Below are 20,839 nucleotides of genomic sequence, written 5' to 3' on the forward strand. Positions count from 1 at the left end.
GCTTGTCCTGTTTTATCTTTAATAATACCCGTGGAAGAAGAGGAAGAGGTGGAAAGGCATATCCCGAGAGGTTCCTCCAACTGAATGGGCATCCACTTTCCAAGCTTCTTTGTGGAAAGTCCTGGTGCAAAAATTCTGTAGTTGATGATTGAGATGGGATGCAGAGAGGTCTATATGGGGACATCCCCAGACTGCTGTTATCATCCTGAATATTTTGGTGTCTAGCATCCACTTGTGTGGATCCGAAAGGTTTCTGCTCAGACTGTCTGCCAGGATGTTTTGCTTCCCTGGTAGAAACTGAGCTTGAAGGTCCAGATTGTAAGCTAGAGCTGTGTTCCATAGATCCATGGCTAGTCTGCAAAGGGGGTAGGAATGAGATCCCCCCTGCTTGTTTATGTACCACATAACTGTGGTGTTGTCTGTCCGTATTAGCAGTTGTCCTGGTTGTAGAAGATTCCTGAAAGCCATTAGGGCTTTCTGAACGGCTAACATTTCCTTTAAATTGATATGCAGGTGCTTGTGTTCCTTTGTCCAAAGGCCCTGCAAACAGTTGCCCCGAAAATGGGCTCCCCAAGCATAATCCGACGCGTCTGTGGTTAGAGTCTGAGTGGCAGGAGGCAGACAGAAGGGTTTCCCTTTGTTTAGAGTACACGCCCTGGACCACCAAAGAAATTCCTTTTGAAGGCAAGGCAGGACGGAGATCAGTATGTCTAAACTGTGGCAATGCTGAGACCATACACTTTTTAGGTACCACTGTATTTTCCTCATGTGTAGTCTTTGCATATGGTACGAGAAGGATGCAGGAAGCCGTGTAACCCAGAGCCTGCAGGAATTTCCTTGCAGATAGTTGGGTTAAAGTTGCCAAGGTTTTGAAAGTTGAAGCCAGCTGTAATTGTTTCTTGGATGTCAGAAATGCCATCTGAGTTGTGGTGTTTAGAAGAGCACCCAGAAAGGTTATCTGCTGCGAGGGTGTCAATTTTGACTTTATGTTTACAGAGAATCCCAGGAACTTGAGGAGGTGTTGTACAAACTCTAGACGCTGGAGTAAGACATCCTTGCTATCTGCCTGAATTAGACAGTCGTCCAGATAAGGGTAAATTTGAATCCCCTTGAGTCTGCAAGTAAGCTACTACTGGAGCCAGGGAATTGATGAAGACCCTGGGCGCAGTAGACAATCCAAAGGGCAGCGCAGAGAATTGAAAGTGCCTCGATCCGGCCTTGAACCTGAGATATTTTCTGCATTCCTGCCTGATGGGAATGTGTAAATATGCCTCCTTTAAATCCAAAGTTACCATCCACGCATCTTTGGATAGCATTGGAAGTAGCTGCTGAAGAGTAAGCATCTTGAATTTTGGAATCTCTAGAAAGGTGTTCAAGACTGACAGATCCAGAATGGGTCTCAATGAGTTTTGCTTCCTGGGAACTAGAAAGAGCGTTGAGTAAAAACCTTGTCGCACCTCTGCAAGTGGAACCAGTTCTATGGCTTTCATAGTCAAAAGTGCTTCCACCTGGTTTAAGGCCTCTGTCCATTGATGTTTTGGAAGGTCTGGCCATCCGCTTGGTCTTGGCAGGGTATGAAAATGGAATTTGTAACCTCTTAAAACCACATCCAGAACCCACTTGTCTTGAGTTATAGGAGTCCAATTTTGATAAAAAAATAGAGAGTTTTCCTCTGAGGGGGGCTTCCAGGCAAGAAGTTCCTGCAGCCCAACAGAGGGAGTCATTGAGTTTGTTTCCCATGAGTTTGTGACCTATCCTCTCCTCCCCTAGGGGTGGAAGCAGTCCACTGTCTTGGTCTATAAGAGGCTTGTGTTTGAGGCCTTCCTCTGGAGCATCTATATCTACCCCTCTGAGGCCTGTCTGAAGTGGGAAAGGACCAATTTTTAGAAGGCCAATGCCTGCTAAATCTTGGTGGCTGTACTTGTAAGAAATCTAACTGTTTGCATGGATTTTGCCTTATCCTCCATCTTTTTAATCACCTCTTCAGCTTTTGATCCAAACAAAACATTATGCTGAACAGGAGCATCCAATAATTTAGCTTTTACTTGTTCTGGCAAATTTTGTTCCTTTAGCCATGCATGCCTTCTAATGACTGCACCAGAGGCAGCAGCCCTACAAGAAGCCTCCAAGGCATCAAATCCACAGTGTAAACCATGCTTTCCAACTTGTTCAGTGGCATGCAATAAGTCATGTAATTCCTTATCATCTCCACAGGCAGAAATGGAAGTAAGCTTTTGTTTTAAAACACAAGAGAAATTGCTGGTATTTCAGCATATGAAACTGACAGTTTAAAGCTCTAATGGACAAAGTAGCAGAAGTGTACACTTTTTTGCCCCATCTTTCTAAAGATCTAGAATCCTTTTCAGTGGGAATGGGGTTTTTCGCAGAAGCGGCCTTAACTCCCTTAGGACCCTGAGAAATGGTTTCAGGGTCAGCAGAAGGGTTCTTGTATAAAAACTGGTGGGAATCAGGAACCTTGTAATATCTATCAGGCTTAACAGGAGCAGGAGGAAAAGAATCAGGAGTTAAGTTAGCCTCCGAAAAGGCATCATCCACAATATCCAAAACAGGAGGAATAGCAGAGGTCTATGTTGGGGAAGAAGAAGAAAATCCCTTAGCCTTTTCTTAGATTCTGAATACTCTTGTCCTTCCCAGTGGAAATGTTCCCTTATTTCATGCAAAGTTTCCCCAAAAGAGAAATCCTCAGGGGGAGAAGCTGAAGGAATGGATTCCTCAGCATCAGAATCCTCATAAGGAGGGAAAGAATATTCCTGGTCAGAAGAAGAAACTGAAGAAACAGAAGCCTGATCAGAGGAATCATAATAAACATCCTGCCTTGGCCTTTTACCTGGAGGGGGCTGTGAACCCCTAATCATAGTAAGTAAATCCTCCGCCATCTTGAGTAACTGTTTCTGTGACTTGGGAGCCGGTTCAGAAGAGGCCTGTGTTGCAGTCTTTGGTTTTGAAGGAGTCTTTGCCTTTGGCTTTGCCTTTATAAGAAGCTGAGTAGGCCTGAAAACCCCTTCAGAAGCCGGTACCTGCACAGCGGCTCCGGACCCATCCGAAGGAGCATTGTCCGAAGGTCCTGCCATTGAGATATTTAAAGGCCTGGTTGGCTCCTCATGAAAGTCCGTTTCGGCCATCGGTTCTGAAATGGCCGACGACAGGGGCTGCAAAAGTGCCTCAGTGACGACGGTCGAACCTGAAGCTGGCTCCGCTTGTGCGCTATCATCAGATTTGGACCTCGGAGGCCTGTCTTTATCCTTGCGACGTTTGTGAACTCCGGTAGCGGGAACCGTATCCGACGACATTTTGTAGTTAAAGCGCCTACCGAAGTAATGAAAAGCAAAATTGTACCTGCGTTTAATTGTACGTTGATTGAATCTAGCACAAAACCGACAACTAGCTACGTTGTGGTCAGGGCCCAAGCAAGGAATACAGTAAGAATGAAAATCCTTATGAGGTATTTGCTTCCCACATGAAATAAAATTATTAACTTTTTCTGACATCGGAGTGGAGCAAGAAAAAAGTTTCCCCAACGGGGTACTTAGCTTTGAGTGGAGAATAAAGTCTTCAGACTGAAGTATATCAGGAAAAAATTGTCAGGAGTCAGCCGACCAGCACTTGCGAACTGCTATCACCGCACGGCAAGAAAGACTGGAGAAGATGGCGTCGGCTGTCAGCTTTGTACTCCTGGCGCTCTGACGTCAGGGAGCGTGGTTGAACAGCCGACGCCGGACCCAGACTTTGGGATTCTGGCCGACCGAGGGCTGCCTGCCGGCAAGGGAGAACCCTACAGTCATGACTGCAACAGTGAAACACGAAGAACATCAAAATGACCACTGAAACTTTTTTGTGAAATCTGGACAAGGAAATCATGATAGCCGTATTGAAAAACATTATTGAGAAATTCCCTGTCAAATGTCAGAGGTTGGCTGGAAAAGCCTGGGAAGATTTTTTGTAAGATCTACTATGTCCAGAGGAAGAAAAGCCCTTCCTATGGCAGTATCAAGAAGACATCCTATAAAAACTATTTTGTGGGATGGGATAAGAGATGATTTCTTCAAATTCACTTGAAGCCTCAGAATGGGCAGGAGTTTCTTGAAACATCAGCAAATCCTGACAATTTGAAAAAGACTCTGAAAATAAGAATCACCCAAGTATGGAAAGATGTAAATGCCTTGAAATCTGCAGTAAGGAATTAATGCAGCCAGACACTTTATAAATAACCCTTGGTGCAGTTGACAAACCAAAGGGCAAGACAAATGAATTGATAATGCAAGACAGATGCAGAAAACCATAAAAAATGTCAACAGTCTTTGGAAACTGGAATGCGAAAAGCATCTTTTAAGTCTAATTTTACCATTAAAGTGGGGGGGAGGGGTAACAAGGTGTGGAGGGATAACATTTTGAACTTTTGGACCCTGACACACGGATTGAGAAAAGAGAGATCTATGGTTAAAGTTCCCCCTTTTTTTGGCACCAGAAACACCTTTGAATAAAAACATTTGCCTGTCTCATCTAAAGACACTTGGCATAATAGTTCAAGTGTTTACCTTGCAGACACAAGGAGGAGGGTTTGATTCTCACAAGGGGCAACTGGCTAGGCTTAAGATGGCCCACAAGGGCAGTTAGTCTAGTACTAATCTATGAACCTCTAACAAATCTATATTATCCACAGAGTATATGCTCCAACACTAGAAGAAACAGGGACATTTGGTTTACAGAATGAGGAGGGATCCCCTTCAAAAGGGGAAAGAGACTCTCACTGCCATCTGTACCCCCTGTTGCATGATACTCAATCGTCTGAGATTTATTTATTTATTTATTTTATTTTACATTTGTTGACCGGGCTAGTCTAGCTGGATATATGTCCATTTTCAGTAGAGGCCCGGGGAGAAAAGCTCCAAATTATTAGTACATCAATTAATAAAGTTTAACAATAAAAATAAATGGAGATGTAATGGAAACAGGAAAAAAAAAGTTTTTTTTTTTTTTTAGTGAGTAAATGTAACAGGCTATGTAATGTTCATAACAGAGTACTCTTTACACATGTGAAATAAAGAAAATCAGTTACTGTGTGATGTGATTAGCATCATTATAAAAACATATTAAATGAAAATAAATGTGAACAGAGATGAAGAAAAGATAGGAAAGGTATCAGGGATAGTACAGGTAGAGTTTAAGGATTAGATTTTTTTCATAGAGGAAGTAGAATAGTTACTGTTATGAAAGAGAGGCAGGGATACTCTTATGAAGGAAGGGGAGAGACATTAGGCTAAGTAGGCAGTGGGTGTTTTATTCCAAATCATAGTGGAAAGTTGAGCAGCTGAGAGTCCCCAACTAAGTTACTGGATGTAATTGGGTTGAGGTGGAAGGAAGGATGACAGGGAAGGAAAAAGCAGGGTTAGTCTGGGTTAGTGCAGGGGCATAGCCATGTTTTATTGAGATATTTTTTTAGATTTTTTTTGAACAGAGGGAGAGAAGTCAGAGATGAGATGTCTGAGGGTAATTTATTCCATACTTTTCCTACTGAGTTGGAGAACAAGCAGTCACCTGCAGAGTTATTGGATCTAGTGGTGCTGATCAAAAGTTTTTTAGAAGACCTTAGATGTTTAAGGTTATAGTAAGGGGTAATAAGGTTATTGAGTATTGGGGTTTTGTAGGTTGGTACAGGGTTTTGTGAGCTATTATAAGTTGTTGTAGTTGAATCTGATTGGGAAGCTCAAGCCAACCTAGTTGTCTAAGATTAAGGCAATGATGTGTCCTGAATGGGGATGCGGTAGCAAATCTAGCAATGTTATTGTAGCATATAACTAGCTTATTGAGATTTTTTTTGGTGAGATTGGTATAAATAGGGCAAGCATAAAGTAGAATAGAGATCAAATGAGTTCTGGCTAGGGTAATTCTAGTGGCAGGAGTAAGAAAGGGTTTGATTCTGTATAAGCTACCTATTTTTTTGTTCACAGATTTTATGGTAGTGTTAATGTGATTTTCAAAATTAAGGTTATTGTCTATAGTAATTCCTAATAATGTTGTGGTGGTGTCTGGAGAAATACTAGTACTGTTATTGGAAGTAATAGTAAAATTTAGGGGGATGTGATTTCGTGTTGGTGAAAAGAGTAGTAGCTTAGTTTTCCTAGGGTTAAGTAGAAGGCAGCGTTGTGAGAACCATTGTTCTACTGTGTTAAAGGCTTTTTGGGTAAGAGTCTGAAGTTCAGTTTGAGAGGTAGCTGTGCAGATTATAGTGGAGTCATCTGCATATTGAATACAGGTAGTATGAAGGATAGCTGTTTGGAGGTCGTTGATAAAGATGGAAAATAGAAGTGGTCCTAAGATGGAGCCTTGTGGCACACCTAGAGAGATAGGAAGGTGGTCAGATAGTGAATTTTTCCAGAGTACTGCTTGTTGGCGGTTTTCAAGTTAAGATTTAAACCAAGTTATGCTGTGGGGATCAAGTGAGAGAGAGAAGAGAATGTGCAAGAGTAGTTGGTGATTCACCATGTCAAAGGCTTTGGATAAGTCTATGAATAGTGCCGAAGAGAGACTGTTTTTGTTGCGGTTAGAGTTTATGGCATTGGTGAAAGAGAGCAGTGCAGTGGTAGTACTGTGTGAAGGTCTGAAACCATGCTGACAGTTGGCAAGTAGGTTGTGTTGAAGAAGATGGTTAAGGAGTTGTTTATGGATACATTTTTCCATGATTTTGGCAATAGGGGATAGTAAAGCTATGGGACGATAGTTAGAGAAATCATTGGAGTTTCCTCCTTTATGTAGTGGGATAATATGAGATATTTTCCAGATTTCAGGGACAGTTTTTTCATTGATTGATCTGTTTATTAATATAGAAATGGGATAAGCAATGGCTTTAGCTCCTATTTGCAGGAACTCGTCAGGGAGTTTGTCTGCGGAAGGGGTGGTAGGTTTAAGTTTTTGTAGCAAGGAGAAAATATATGATGTAGAAATGGGAAGAAAGTGAAATGAGCAGGGTATATTTACAGAAGAAGGAAGTATCTTTGAGGTATCGGGAGATAGGTGATTTGCAAGATTTTGTATAGTATTAGTGAAGAAGGAGTTGAAGGCATTTGCTGTTTGTATAGGGTTGTCAGGGTTAGAGTGTTGTGGGTTGGGTGTAATAGTTTGGCCTGGTGATAGAAGATAATTGATGGTGGACCAGAATTTTATTGGTTCCTTATTGGATTTTTTGTTGTAAATGAAGGTAGTAGTTCTTTTTGTCTAACAGTATGGCTTTTTTTGTGTTGTTTCTACATTCTCTGAAGGTTTGATGGTCAGCTTGGGACTTGGTAGTACGCCATTTAGTCCAGGCTTTGTTTCTGTTAATGATTTTGTGTCTGGTATCCTTGCTAAGCCAGGGGAGATGATCTGAAGCTACTGAGAAAGCCCTACACTGAGTTGTAGATTTAAATGCCTGCCAGGGTGGAAGGGAGGCAGGAAGTTAAAACAGGTAAAGCAGTTATCCTGATGTTGTCGACTGTCCTTCATTCTGGGAGGCTCTCCTTTCTTCTAGGAGTGCCCTTGCCATTATTATTTTTTTTTTTATTCTGTTTATTGAATTTTGCTTCTTGAAAAATAGTCCTGAAATGGAAGGAAAGGACAGCTGAAAGATATGGACAACCCTTTGAATCAATGTCCATCTTTCATCAGATGTTTTAAGGACCTCAGCCATAGAAGGCCAAGCAAAAAAACTTTGTTAAGGGAAGGATTTTAAAATCTCAGCTTTTAACATTTTCTGGTAAGTTTTGATAACATAATCAAGCAAATCTTATAACTAAACCAGTAGTAGCAGCTCTGGACACTGCATTAGCAGAATCACAGGAGCACTATAAAAAGTGTTTGGTTACCTAAGAAGCAGATACTATTAAGGAATTCAAAGAAGTTTTAACCTCTGAAGAAGGAGGGTTGACAATTATGTTCTCAAAAGAAGCCAGTAAAATTTTTACCATGCAAGCCTGGCAATTCAGAATTCCGAAAGTTAATGCAGAAGAATAAACTTTATTCCCAAATCTATCAAAAATCCTTCCCATTCTTGTCAGATGGACTAGGATTAGCATTCACAATATGTTTTAGCAGTAGATGGCTTAGATAATGAAATAACTGCAGAAAAAGATCAGGATCAGATCTATATTCCTGAGGTACTTTGTACTACCTATCAGACTTTTTGGGAGCAGGGGGGTTGACTGTCAGGCATGTCATATCCTCCAAGGCTGATAAAGAGAAGGGACAGCCAAAGGTCCAGGAAAATCCAGATGCAACAAATCGAAACACTTCTGGCTTGGGGGATAGGAATTTCATTATGTCCCTACTGAAATAAAGCTTTCCTTTCAGAAAAAGCCCCAGAAAAAGACAACCCTTCTGGAGGGAAATCTGAATAAACACCTTCCTCAGAACTTTCAAAAGCTTCACGTGAATTCACTTAAGAAAAACATTCCTTTTCCATCTGCTGATCTTTTGACTGGGAAACAGTATCAGAAAGTGAGGGAAATATTTTCTTTTTCTATTGGAAGTCAGTGAGGAAACATGATTTAAAACATTAAAAGCAGAAAGTAGTTATTTGGCAAATCCCAGCAAGTCTTCCCTGTCCACAGTTAAAGAAACAGGAAAAGTGATATATTTTTTTATTACTGCTTTCTTTTCCTGACAGATCCCTAAACAAGTCAGATCAATGTTAGGGGTACTAGCTTGTAAATCAGGCACCTTAGCCTGGCTATACAGTAAGACTATCTGCTCCTTCCCACGAGACCAAGACTGGTTCTCCATTGCCTGGTAAGGACAGTCTTACAACCACAGAGTCTAACCTCTCAGTCCTTAATGGCTTCTCAAGGAGCTACACCAGAGGGTCCCCTACAGACAACATAAGCAGTCCAAGCAACTAATTTTGCCCACAGTAGCGTTACCCATTGGTGGCTGAGGCAGTGAGCCAGCTGGCCTGACACCTGAAGACTCGCAAGAAAATTTCTTCTTGCAGATGGGGGAAGAAAGATCCAAGGATGCCAATAACTGTGCCCATGGCTTAGTTGTACAAAGAGCACGAAAGGCGGGTGAGCCAGTAACCTCATGTCAGAAAAGTTAATGTTTTGACAAAAAATTGAGTGACACATCCCCAAAAGCATAACATCCTGCCCCTTACATAAATATTCTAAATAAATATGTAGAAAAACACAGTACAACATATTTTTACACAAGCATTCCCCCAGTAAAAATCCTTTCACAAGATATGATAGTAAATCACACTGGTACTAATATAAAATATATAAATTCAAAGAAAAGGCACAGATTTTCCTCAGAAAAATGATGTAATATAAGGTTTTCCTCAAAAAAAGAAGTTATGGCTTACCATAATGTTCCATCTGTGTTGTTGATTTTTCGTTCATTCATTACTGATGGGTTATTGGTTCCATCCTCTGAACCAAGCTGGCCTCATACCAAGCTCGCGTCAGCCAAAAACTCTCAAGCCAGGATCCTAACCAGAATGCTCTGCTCCATGTTACCTCACATCGAGTTTGCAAGTTGATAGACAAAAGTAGAGGCCACCTCTGGTCGAGACAGACCTACAATAATGGAAAAAAGGGAGTATATGAGATCAACCAGGACCCTCCAGAGATGGATGGAGGGTGGAGAGTAATGAATGAACGGAGATCAATAACACAGATGGAATGTTATGGTAAGATATAACTTCTTTATCTGATGTTGTTAACGGAGTCCCCAGCTACCTGTATCCCTGGGTGGCCCTCATGGAAGGACATCCCCGAGCACCATAGAACAAAAAGAAGCTCTTCCTCTGGACACCAAATCCAATTTGTAATGAAGGAAAAAAGTATGGGTTTTGGCCCAAGTCGCAGCTGAGCAAATGTCATTGAGGGAAGCTCTGGCATGGAAAGCTGCTGAAGTTGCCATAGACCTTGTAGAATGAGTTTTTACTTTGTGAAGCAAGTGATGTTGTTCTTGTTTGTAGATGAAGGTAATGCAATTCCACAACCATGATGCCAATGTAACTTTAGAGACAGGATGACCTAGCCTTGGTCCATGAAAGGCCAGAAATAGTTGGTCTGATTTACGGGTAGATTTTCTTCTGTCCAAATAAAATTGAATTTGCCTGTGAACATTTAGGGAGTGCAGACAATACTCTCCCTTGTTAGAATGATTAGGAAAAAATACTGGGAGGTCAACAGACTGATTGATAGACCGCTCTGACACCACTTTCGGTAAAAAGGAAGAATTAGTTCACAGTGATACTCTTATCCTTATCGAAAATAAGGTAGGGATGTTTGATGGATAAGGCTTGAAAGTTCTGACAGATGTCTGGCCGATGTGATTCCAACCAGAAACAAAGTTTTCCAAGAGAGGCACTTTAAATCACATGAAGACGCAGGTACAAAAGGGGAAGCTGCTGGGGCTTGTAGAACCAAGGGAAAATCCCAAGGTTGTACTGGTTCTCTAAAGGGAAGTTTTTGGTGAAAAACACCCTTTAAGAAAGTCTTACAGAGTCTATGTGACATGAGCGAAGAATTCTGAAAGCCAATGTAGAAATTAGAAATGGCAGCTAAATGAACACAAATAGTAGAGGCTGACACCCCAGATTGAAAAAAAAAATGTGATAAGTAATCTAAAACCACCGAAACTGGGGCTGACAAGGGGTCCAATTGTTTGTTAGCTGTCTATAATATAAATCTTTTGAATTTGCTGAGCTAGATTAGCCTGGTGGACGATTTATGAGATGTGATAAGAATACTGCGCACTGGGGAAGAGAGGTTATCCTGGCTGGCAATCATAGGAAGTGGAGGAAGTGGTGACTGTCCCTGAAGGGGAATCAGGGCAAAATAGTTGCTGCACTTGTAGTTGATTGGTGAGGCGAATAGGTCGCAGCAAGGCTGGCCCCAGCAGTTGAAAATTCTTGCTGCTATCACAGGATTGAGCGACCACTTGTGAGGTTGTAGAATGCACCTGCTCAATTTGTCCGCTATCACGTTGGAGCTTCCGGGAATGTGCATTGCAATTAGAAAGCGGTTGGAAGCTATCGCCCATTGCCATATTCTCAAGGCCTCATGGCATAACGGATAAGATCTGGTGCCCCCTTGCTTGTTGATGTACCAGACCACTGACATGTTGTCTGACTGGATAGCAATAGACTGAAGAAATACCAAATTCACAAAACAAAAGGAGTCAAGCAATACGATGAAAAAAGTTTTCCATTTAATAGGATTTTAAGATATGATTGCATCACACCCTTATGGTATATAGGACAAACCACCAGGAAGGTTAAGGTTTGCATTCTTGAGTATTTAGGGGACATTAGGAGGGGTAATATGGACAGTCCTGTGGCTTCCCATTTTGTTAAAACACACAATGGCAACACTGATGGGTTTACTTTCAGTGTATTGGCAAGACCACATTTTTGCGCAGCAAGAAAGACTGATGTAATGGCGTCGGCTGCACGTTTTATACCCCTGATGACCTAACATCATGGAAGAAGGGACAGCAACTGACGCAGGACCCAAGACTTTGTTAATCAGGCCGACTGAGGGCAACCTGCCAGCAGATTACCCCATATGTAATGACTGCAACAGTGAAACATGAAAAACATCTTAGCTTTAGATGGTTGAGACACACCCCTGGCCACAAGCAACTGGTCAACAAGCCGCAACACGTCCTGTTCTGAGAGGCTCCTGGTCGACCTCAGAGAGAGACCTGAAGGAGATTCTGACATTTCTGAAAAAGGGCTATATTGGCTTCCCACAAATGGACTGAAGGAAGAATACGTGGTCCTTGCTAGTTGGTGTGATGCAGAGCCCAGAATAGAGGGTGTCTGCACCAAGGAGAATGGTGTTGAGGTAATCTGCGCCGACAAAGGCAGCACCATAGGAGTTGAGGGTGTCTGCACCGTAAAGGGCAGTGTAGCAAATGTCTGCACCAATGAATACGGTGCAGTCGAGGAAGGTGTCTGCACTGGTAACAATGGTGCCGAAAAAGACTGCACCTAACAGCATGTCAGTGGCGAAGGCGTCTGCACCATAGAGGACCGTATTCCGGAGGCTGACAGCATCGGCAAGGACGGAGCCAAAGGAGTCTGTACCAATGGTGCCAAAGGAGAGTGTACCTGTAGAGATAGTGCCAATAAAGGCTGCGCTGAGACTGTCGGAGCGGTAAGGGTCTGCACCAGGAACTCCACTGTCAGTGGCAATAAAGAGGACATAGCTGGAGTAAGAATCAACTGGGGCGGTGCCGAGGCTGGGGTCGAAAGGGCCACAGATGGCAGCGCCGGGGGTCGAAATTTTTACCTTTTTGTGAGTCGACTCCTTGCGATCCCCAGAGGGAGATGAAGTGAGCAACCTCGAGGAGGAAGAATGCCTCTTACGGGGTTTAGCAGGAGGGGGTGAGCCCTCCGACCCAGAGATAGCCTCGCAGAAAGGAGTTTTAAGGAGGCCTTTCAGGATTAATTTATTCTTCCTTTCATTGAGAGTCCTGGTCGAAACATTTCTACAAATCCCACATGGGGGGGGGGGGGCGCCACTGAAAGGTGGGAGACATTCAACCAATAGACACATAAATCATGGCCATCAGAAAGAGGTAACTTATAGCCGCATTCCGTACATTGTTTGAAACCAACACTACTTGTCTTATCCAACATAATGATATGAAGGGAAAAGAATGACAGTACCAAGAAGTTAAGAAAGCTACCCAGAAGGGTAAGAAAGGGAGAAAAGAAGGATTACCAACGATGGCAATGAAGAATTACCTCAAAGGTACGAAAAAGGTAATAAAAGGGAAAAAACTATAGGGAGAGAGCCTTAAAGTTACGATAGGGTTTGAGTACAGAGACAGTAACGGACTGAAAACTTTTAAACACTAACAATAGAGAAACTTTAAAAAAATTGTTTACTTAGGTGAGACAGAGTGGCTTGACACAGCTGTACAGCAACGCCGCAAACAAGATCTGAGGTAACAGGGAGCAGAGCATTCTGGGTATGATCTTGGCTTGTGAGATTTTGGCTGATGCGAGCTTCGTACAAGGCCAGCTCAGTTCCGAGTACGGAACAGATAACATCAGTAAGGAATGAACGAAGATCAACAACATCACATCAATACTTACCTGTTCAGCCTTGAAGGATTGCTAGCCAACAGTCAGTTCCATGAAGCTCACAGAGGACACACACACTTTGATAGCAAGATAGCTCTGAAGCCTTTGGCCCTCTAGTCTCTGCTTTTATGCAGCTCTCCTCTAGCACCACAGTGATTATGGTACGTGGAAGGTGCCCTAAAGTTTTGAAAGCTGGACGGTGTTCATACTCTTGACAGGATGTAACCCACACAGCTTAGGTTACAGCTACACTCATCTAACAATTACATTTTTGTTTTTGCACAACTCTCTGTCTGCAGGCACCTTACTTACCCCCTTTACTTTTACTATTAAAACACACCAAAGTGCGGTTTGTGTAGATATTTTTTTTTCCACAGGTGACTAATTAAAACAAATTAACTCAATTTTAAGAGTGCTGCTTAATTGCTGAGGGGAAAGTTTCACTTATAGGAGTAAATCAGAACACTTAACAGCCTCTCAAGTTTAGTGTTCCGTAACACTACAGTAAAACAATTTTTAAAGCAAGAGTGGACACAGCACCTTTCCAAGAACTTTGGAATTCAGAAAATAACTCAAGTCTTTTTCCCATAAACCTCACAAGCAAGACATCAAAAAAAAACCTGGCCGACCAGAGACCTCATTGTGTAGCATCTTAAAACCTGCTTTGAAGGAAGCCCATTAGAAATATGCAGGTACATGACTTTTTTTTTTTTTTTTTTTTTTTTACACATCTTTACTGAGGCTTTCTTTCAGGCTAATAAAACAAAATCATACTACCTGCAGACATAACTTGTTTGCCCTGTTTATGAGCTAGTCAGTACAGCATAAGTAGATACCTGGCCATTTCTGAGAATGCTAAGCTTTTAACAAAGCCTTATGCCCATAAAATTAAGGTTCTGAAATTTTTCTCAAGATTCAGAACACAGAAAAACCTCTTAGGCAAAAACGTTGACTGAGTTTTTTCTGTGCAACCTTGGTGATTCAGCAAAATGACATTCAATCCCGTTTAAAGTTGTGCAGGCTGATTTTTTTTTTTTTTACCTGAATCAGAGCTTCTCTCTCTAGTAATTCTTTTCAAACTAGCAGCAAAATTCATTAACTCAGTGGTAAGAGTTTTAAAGTCAACAATAGAAGTTTCTACATCAGTGGAAACAGTATTAGCAATATCCCACAAAATGTGAGTACTTTCTTACAATAAAATCAGAATGAAAACAAATCATTAAATAAAGCATCAAAAAAGAAAACTGAAAAATACAAACATTAACCTCCAAGCTTACAGACAACTAAGAACCAAAGCTAAATATCTCATCATCAAAGATTAAAAAAAAATATTACTGGGCACTCGAAACAAGCACTGTAATAACTTGACACAAGTTAATATGCTGTTACATCCAGAACAAGCCACACAACCTACTCTGCCACCACCAATGATAGCATCGTCAAACAGTCTAATATCCACTTTAACAGTCATATGTTTGACTGGTGAAACACCCAAAAACATACTCACAGTCCCCCCCCCCCCTCCCCAATGTAACTTCCTTGATCTCTTCAACCAATGCCCCAGACAATCTGCCAGGCGAATATCTTAAAAGCAGCAGAAGTAATTTCCTATTCCATATCTATCCTGACAAATACATTCCTGGCTAAGCACACATCATCTTCTTTCGGCTGTTCCCGTTAGGGGTCGCCACAGCAGATCACCTGTTTCCATTTCTTCCTGTCCTCTGCATCATGCTCTTTTACACCAACCGCCTGCATGTCCTCTCTTCTCACCACATCCATAAACCTCATCTTAGGCCTTCCAATTTTCCTCTTACCTGGCAGCTCCATCCTTAGCATCCTTTTCCCAATATACCCAGCATCCCTCCTCAGCACATGTCCAAACCAACGCAATCTCGCGTCTCTTGCTTTGTCTCCAAACTGTCCAACCTGAGCTGACCCTCTAATATACTGATTCCTAATCCTGTCCATCCTAGTCACACACCCAGTGCAAATCTTAACATCTTTAACTCTGCCAAATCCAGCTCTGACTCCTGCCTTTTCGACAATGCTACAGTCTCCAACCCATGTAACACAGCTGGTCTCACTACCCTCTTGTAGACCTTCCCTTTCACTCTTATTGGTACCAGTCTGTCACAAATCACTCCTGACACTCTTCTCCACCCTTCCACCCTGCCTGTACTCTCTTCTTCACCTCTCTTCCACACTCACCATTACTCTGAACTGTTGATCCCAAGTACTTACACTCATCCACCTTTACCAACTCTACTCCCTGCATCCTCACCATTCCTCTACCCTCCCTCTCATTTTCATACATATATTCTGTTTTAGCCCTGCTGACCTTCATTCCTCTCCTCTCTAAAGCACATCTCCACCTCTCCGGGGTCTCCTCAACCTGGTCCCTACTCTCACTACATATCACAATGCCATCTGCAAACATCATAGTCCACGGGGCCTCCTGTCTAATCTCATCTGTCAACCTGTCCATCACCACTGCAAATAAGAAAGGGCTCAGAGCTGATCCTTGATGTAATCCCACCTCCACCTTAAACGTATCTGTCACTCCCACCGCAGTCCTCACCAATGTCACACTACCCTTGTACATATCCTGTACCACTCTTGCATACTTCTCTGCCACTCCCGACTTCCTCATACAGTACCAGAACTCCTCTGTAGGCACCCTGTCATATGCTTTCTCTAAGTCCACAAAAACACAATGCAACTCCTTCTGACCTTCTCTGTATTTCTTCAACAACACTCTCAGAGCAAATATTGCATCTGTAGTGCTCTTTCCTGGCATGAAACCATACTGCTGATCACTAATTATCACCTCCCTTCTTAACCTAGCTTCCACTACTCATTCCCATAACTTCAAGCTGTGACTGATCAATTTTAATCCTCTGTAGTTACTGCAGCTCTGCACATCACCCTTATTCTTAAAGATAGGTACCACAAAACACTTTCTCCACTCCTCAGACATCCTCTGACTTTCCAAAATTTCAATAAACAATCTGGTTAAAAATTCCACTGCCATTTCTCCTAAGCACCTCCGTGCTTCCACTGGTATGTCATCTGGGCCAACAGCCTTTCCATTCTTCATCCTCTTCATAGCTGTCCTTACTTCCTCCTTGCTAATCTGCTTCACTTCCTGATTCACTATCCCCACATCATCCAGCCTTCTCTCTCTCTCATTCTCTTCATTCATCAGCCCTTCAAAGTACTCTTTCCATCTACTCAACACACTCTCCTCACTTGTGAGTACGTTTCATTCCCTGTCCTTTATCACCCTTACCTGCTGCACATCTTTCCCAGCTCTGTCCCTCTGTCTAGCACGTCCTTTTCTCCCTCTTTAGTGTCCAATCTCTCATACAACTCTCTATATGCCTTATCCTTAAGCCTTCGCCACCTCTCTCTGCCATGCGCCTCATCTCCTTATACTCATGTCTACTTTCTTCATCTCTTTGACAATCCCACTTCTTCTTCGCCAGCCTCTTCCTCTGTATACTCTCCTGTAGTTCCTCAATCCACCACCATGTCTCCTTGTCCTCCTTCCTCTGTCCAGATGTCACACCAAGCACCTTCCTAGCAGTCTCCCTTACTAGCTCTGCTGTAGTTACCCAGCTATTTGGTAACTCTTCATTGCATCCCAGTGCCTGTCTTAACTCTTCCCTGAACTCCACCTCACAATCACCCGTTTTTAACTTCCACCATTTAATCCTTGGCACTGCTTTCACACTTCTCCTCCGCTTCTTGATCACCAACATCATCCTGCAGACCACCATTCTATGCTGCTTAACCACACTTTCCCCAGTCACCACTTTACAGTCTCCAATCTCCTTCAGACTGGCCCTCCTACATAGGATATAAACCACCTGTATACATCTCCCTCCACTCTTGTACGTCACCCTATGCTCATCCCTCTTCTTAAAATACGTATTCACTGTCCTACCAATTTGAAAAAAAATGTTTATCATACCCCTTTCACAAGGGAAGTACATCCACTGAACTTTCCAATTACAGTCTAAAAGCTACACTATTACCCTTATCAAAAGAACTAGAGAAATGCACACATAAATAACCAGCTATCTGCTAGCAAAACAATTTTTCTCCTCTATGTAACAATATTTTAGACACCATCATAGCACTACTACTGCTCTACCGAACTTCACAACCATAAATACACAAAGTAATGAAAGTAACCTAGTTTCAACACTTTTCTTAGACCCATCCAGAGGTTCTGATAGAGTTCCATCTGAAACTTCTTCAAAACCTCTCCTCCACAGGCCTAGCTAAACCCTCCCTACACTGGTTTTACTGTCATTAATCAGACAGAGCACAGGCCATAAAATGGTAAACTGACATTTCATTTTCCTCTCCTTAAACAGAGTTCCACAAGTATCTACTCTAGGGCCAATACTTTTTAACCTTTTCATTAATGACCCACACAACTGTTAAAATGATTACACATTCCTCTGCTAAAACTGTGGGAAAACTACAAGACCTCGCATAAGAATCATTCTACTCTGTTGGATCACAGTTAACTCATGCCTCCTACTAAGTCCTCAAAAAACAAATTAATACTTTTGACTCCCAAACAATTGTTTACACAAAAGGAATCTTGTCTAACCTCCACCAATACCACCAGGATCAAACAGGTAACCCAGGCAAAACTACTAGGGGACACCATAGCTAAGCAGCTAAAACCTCCACATATCACAAGCTGTAGAAAGAAAAACTCGCATCCCTAGGCAGATCTAAAGTATACCTCAATGAAGCAAACAGAAAACATATAGCCACAACTCTCCTACTGCCATACGGTGGATATAAAAAGTGTACACACCCCTGTTAAAATGTCAGGTTTTTGTGATATAAAAAAAATGAGACCACAATAAAACATTTCAAAACTTTTCCCACCTTTAATGTGACCTACAACCTGTACAATTCAATTGAAAAACAAAGCAATCTGTTAGGGGGGAAAAATATAAAAAAATAAAAAACGTACAATAAGCTGGTTGCATAAGTGTGCACACCCTTAAACTAATACTTTGTTGAAGCACCTTTTCATTTAATTACAGCATTCAGTCTTGGGTACACACCTGCCATCAATTAGAGAGATGGATTAACTCCAAATAAAGTCCAGCTGTCCTAGTAAGATTTTCCTCACATTTACTCAGTATGTTTCGCAGACAGCTTACAAAGCATCAAAGGGATCTCATTGTTGAAAGGCATCAGTCAGGAGAAGGGTACAAAAAAATTTCCAAAGCATTGGATATACCATGGAAGATGGTCATCAAAAAGTGGAGGAAATATGGGACAACAGTGACATAGCAAAGAACTGGACGTCCCTCCAAAATTGATGAAAAGACAAGACGAAACCTGGTCAAGGAGGCTGCCAAGAGACCTACAACAACACTGCAGGAGCTGCAGGAATTTCTGGCAAGTACTGGTTGTGTACTACATGTGGCAACAATCTCCCGTATTTGCCATATGTCTGGACTATGGGGTAGGGTTGCAAGACGGAAGCCTTTTCTTACACAGAAAAACATCCAGGCCCGGCTAAAATTTGCAAAATACATCAAGTCACCCAAAAGCATGTGGGAAACTGTGTTATGGTCTGATAAGCTCATGTTTGAACTTTTTGGCCACAATTCCAAAAGGTACGTTTTGTACAAAAACAACATTTCACATCACCAAAAGAACACCATCCCCACGGTGAAGCATGGTGGTGGGCAGTATCATGCTTTGGAGTTGCTTTTCTTCATCTGGAACTGGGGCTTTAGTCAAGGTGGAGGGAATTATGAACAGTTCCAAATACTAGTCACTTTTGACCCAAAACCTTTGGATGTCTGCTAGAAAGCTGAAGATGAACAGGAATTTCACCTTTCATCACGACAATAACCCCAAGCATACATCCAAATTAACAAAAGAATGGCTTCATCAGAAGAAAATTAAAATTCTGGAATGGCCCAGACCTAAATCCGATAGAAAATCTGTGGGGTCACCTGAAGAGGGCTGTGCACAAGAGATGCCCTCACAATCTGACAGATTTGGAGAGATTTTGTAAGGAAGAGTGGGCAAATATTGCCAAGTCAAGACGTGCCATGCTGATAAGATTCCTAACCAAGAAGACTGAATGCTGTAATTAAATAAAAAGGTGCTTCAACAAAGTATTAGTTTAAGAGTGTGCACACTTATGCAACCAGCTTATTGTACATTGTTTTATTTTTTTCCCCTAACAGATCTGTTTTTCAATTGAATTGTGCAGGTTATAGGTCACATTAAAGGTGGGAAAAGTTTTGAAACGACTTATTGTAGTCTCACTTTCTTATATCACAAAAAACTGGCATTTTAACAGGGGGTCCTGTACACTTTTTATATCCACTGTATATGGTATACCAATTTTTATGAACCATCAAGTCACACTTTTAAACTGGAGCAATGCTGCCATAAAATAGTAAAATCTGCTACCAACCTGCACTTCAGAGGACACCGCTGTCTGGCTCTCAAAGAGTTAAACTGGTTAGCACTCCAACACTACTTAATACATACCAATCAACTCAACAGTACACAGACTTTTCCGTAAGTCCAAAAACTGGCCATCCTGTAATGATATTCAACCATACTCCTCAAAACAGGGTTTTACATTCTAGATGTATAGTGTTTCTCACTGTCATCAAAACATACAGTAATGTGCAGGAAACTCCTTGTATTCAACCAATATTGTCAAAGTCTGGATTCACATCTTATTAACAATGAAATCAATCCAAAAGTTATGTTTTTCAAAAACTGATTAAAATCCCTCCAGATTGACAAATGACTCTGCCTCTGCATTCCCACTGGCTAGCTTTGTAATTTCCATTTTTTTTTCCACAAAAGATTGATCTAACCACTAGTCTAGCTCTTTGTATATAACCTCCAAACACTTTCACTATTCTTAAACTCCATTCACTACTCCAACCCACCCCAACTTTACTACCACCTCTCTTTTTATCTTTATTCCCGCCCTTCTTACTCACTTTTTCTACACCTTTACCCCAATGCTACCTCTTTCACATCCACTCTTCACCCTCCTTTGCCTACACTTCTGTTACTGTCTTTCCTAATATCACTCACTCACTATCCACCAAACAAATATACTTGCCAAGATTCTGCAGTCATAATCTCAACAAGATACTCTACCTTCTATACGTAGAGTTCCCTTACTCCATTATCATTTCCTTTCCTGCACTCTCGATTCTCTCTTTTTTCACTGAATCTCTCAGATACATCAAGCAAAACCTTAATACCTCCTATTTTGTTGACACAGAATTCAGTGATTCTAAATGCTCTTACCTTCTGCAACAAGCGAATCTGAATATCCTATAGAACTAATCTTTTGTTTATGCACATAATGTCTGGGTTTTCCTTTAGCCAAGCTATCCATTCTCCCTCTCTTCCTTACACAATCTAACATTAGGGCGACAAGATATTTCTCATCTTGGATGTCCACTGACAACTCTTGGTACTACTCTTTTCAGAACAAAATCTTGTAGGATTTCTGATATGGTACTGTGCTGTTTCATAATGACCTCTCTTGCCATTACCTTTTGTTACAAACACCACAATAAAACTATTCCAAGAAAGGGTCAATGCACATTCTGCCAGGGCCTTGAATTTATCTGCGTCTTTTCAGAAAGTGTTAGATTCTAGAAGTTTTCTATAAATAGCAACATGGTCCTCTCTGTGCACACCTTTACAAAGCAGTAT

General features: G+C 41.7%; 1 protein-coding gene across 7 annotated transcripts in view; it reads right to left on the minus strand.

Moving 5' to 3' along the window:
* Positions 1–20,839, minus strand: part of TJP1 (tight junction protein 1) — a 2,268,071-nt gene that overhangs the window by 850,561 nt on the left and 1,396,671 nt on the right. The gene's annotated exons all lie outside the window — the stretch shown is intronic.

The sequence above is a fragment of the Protopterus annectens genome, chromosome 7.part1 (assembly GCF_019279795.1).
Source record: "Protopterus annectens isolate FY-2018-M chromosome 7.part1, PAN1.0, whole genome shotgun sequence".
NCBI lineage: Eukaryota > Metazoa > Chordata > Ceratodontiformes > Protopteridae > Protopterus > Protopterus annectens.